Source organism: Sturnira hondurensis, unplaced genomic scaffold, assembly GCF_014824575.4.
Source record: "Sturnira hondurensis isolate 20B ecotype Veracruz unplaced genomic scaffold, ASM1482457v3 Scaffold0000880, whole genome shotgun sequence".
NCBI lineage: Eukaryota > Metazoa > Chordata > Mammalia > Chiroptera > Phyllostomidae > Sturnira > Sturnira hondurensis.
In genome coordinates, this window is record NW_028073511.1 from 19,716,924 (window position 1) to 19,719,630 (window position 2,707).

Here is a 2,707-nt window from a genome sequence, read left to right on the forward strand (position 1 = left end):
GGAAGGCAACTACGAACTTGAGTCCTATGCAGTTTTAGTGGAGGGTGTGGTTATATAAACTCGCACCTGAGCCTTACAGCCACTCAGTAAAACAGACTTGGTGCACATGAAATTTGTAATGGAGGAAATGCAAATTCAGAGAGATTAAGTGACTGATCACACATTGCTGAATGTCAGGGATGGAACTTAAATCCCCCCTTTTGGTTCTAAATTTATTGTGTTTTTCTAGACCTCAGGACCCACAGTTTCTAAAAGTCCTTCTCCTCCTCTGCAATACAATCTCACTCTCCCATGGGCAGGAAAGATGTTCCAAAGCAAAGGTGTTTGAACTACTCCTCCCTCTCATAATGTATTATCATAAAATTAATTTTTTCAAGAAATACATATTGATTGCTTGTACTACATGCTCAGGAAAAGCAAGCAAGCAAGCGAACGGATTAAAAAAACACCTCTGCCCTGATGAAGCTTACAATCTAACAGAAGGAGACAGATAAAGTAAACGTGTAAAGTACGTTTCATGGTATAATGATTATGAGTGCAGTAGAGGGAAATGAAGCAGGAGAAATAGGAACTGTTTGCTGTGGGTGGGGCTTATGTGCTAATGGAAAAAAAAAAAAAAAGCATCCGCCCAGCCTCCCTTTGGTGTTCAGCCCCAGGCTCACAAAGCTGCAATACAAGACCTGGGAGGACTTCAGTCCCCCGTTGTGGAGAAACTTTGCCTCACTGACTTTATGAAGGCATGTAAGGTTCTCAAGTACGGGCATTCTGATTGGGGTTTGTGTATTAAAGTAACATAATTTACTTCGTTTGCTATGTAGAGCAGACCAAGCTCAAGATGTAAAGATTGAGAAATTCCATAGTCAACTGATAAAACTAATGGTAGCCAAGGAATCCTGCAGTGTTGCCATGGAAACAGAATGAATAGTTCGAAATGAAGACTTTGCCAAGTCCTCAGTAAATATCTTTTGAATTTGAGAAAACGTTGGCACAAAAAATACTTTATGTAACTAAGTGATCTAGTCAGAAGCTGAAAAATCTTTTTTTTGTACTTTGTTTTTTAATGTTTGCTTTAGAGAGCTAGGAATGTAAATGCTATCAGTTAGAAAGCCTTTCTTTATTTTTGTAAATTGAACAAAAAATGTGGCTATCTTGGAAACTTTCTGGTTAGTCAATGTTGGGAAAAATATATAATTACTGTATTTGCCATGTATATTGTACAGCCATGTTTTTGGCCCAAATTTTCAGGAACAAAATCTTTTGTTTTAATTTTTAATTTAATTTTTATTTATTTATATTTAGATACTTATTTTTGTATTATGAGGTAATTTTAGCATCTTTTTCAATGCACTATGGTACAAGAAATTTTATGTAACAAATAATTACAAAGCACAAGAGCAGATACAAGGTATTTCAGGCACCACCCATGTGTAATGTACATCCTTATTTTTCCCTCCAAAATTTGGACAAGAAAGTACAAATTATACATGGCAAAATATGGTATTTCTTTTTGTAAGTTTGTATCAATCATTTGAAAATGAGATATCAAGAAAAGCCTATTCTTTGGTTTATTCACCTTTGAAAGAAACTAAATGTAAATATTTTTCTGAATTGACAGATTTCTTTTGGGGCATAAGATGCATGATACATTTCTTTTGTGCAGTTGATGCATGATACAAATACAAAATATGGTAACGGTGCACAGTAGGACACCTGGTTGTGTGCAGTGGCATCATCTCAATTATGTCTAAAAGTAATTATGAAAGCAAGTATGCTTTATCTTGAACTTTGTAAATGTAAACTACATTTTTAATATAAGGGATTCATAGTATTATTAACTCATTGAGAAGACTTTGAATCTAGTTTTTAGTGCTCAAAATGCGTGAACACAATGATCCCTGACGAACTGAATCCGCCTATTACGGATATTTGTCACATATTCCCTATGCAAAGTTTCTCAGAAGCGCTAAGGATTACGTGAACTGTTAAATCTTTGCATACATCTTTGACACTTTTGCCCATTCTCTTTTTAGACTTAACCGAAGTATTAAGCATGACTGTAACAGCTGTTGTGTTTTCCATTAAACCAGAAGCATGATGTTATTTGATATTTATCTTATATTTATAACTGACTTTTAGCCCCTAAATGTAATGTTCTCCTATGGATTCCTACATTAAAATATTTTTTGTTAGGAAAACAATGACAAAAACACTCCAGGCAGAGAAAAGAGCCAGCGCCAAGGCCATGTGATGGAAACATGTCTGGGTGTTGGTGAAACAGGAAGGAGACCTGTGTGGCTGGCAAAGCAAGATCGGGGTAAGAATAGTGAGAGATGATTTCAGAGCCCAATCACATACACAGAGTCACTTTGGTTTCTACTCTACATAAGATGAGAATTACTTGGAAATTTTGTGCAGAAGAATGACATGATTTTTCTTGACGTATATTTAAAAAAATTTGAAAATAGATTAAAAGAAGCAGAAAGCAGAAGCAGGGAGACTGATTAGAAAGTTACAGCAACCACTTGCCCTGGCTGGTGTGGTTCAGTGGGTTGGGCATTGTCCCACAAAAGAAAAGGTCACTGCTTCCATTCCAAGTCCGGGCACATATCTGGGTTGCTGGTCAGGTCCCTGGCTGGGGCATGTGAGAGGAAACCAATCAGTGTTTCTCTCCCTCTCTTCCTCCTTTCCCCTCTCTCTAAAAATAAAT

At 36.6% G+C, this 2,707-nt stretch overlaps 1 pseudogene; it reads left to right on the forward strand.

The window, feature by feature from the left end:
- The first annotated feature begins 525 nt into the window (after nucleotides 1–525).
- LOC118994159 (signal recognition particle 9 kDa protein-like) lies at nucleotides 526–921 on the forward strand (annotated as a pseudogene).
- Nucleotides 922–2,707: the final 1,786 nt, after the last annotated feature.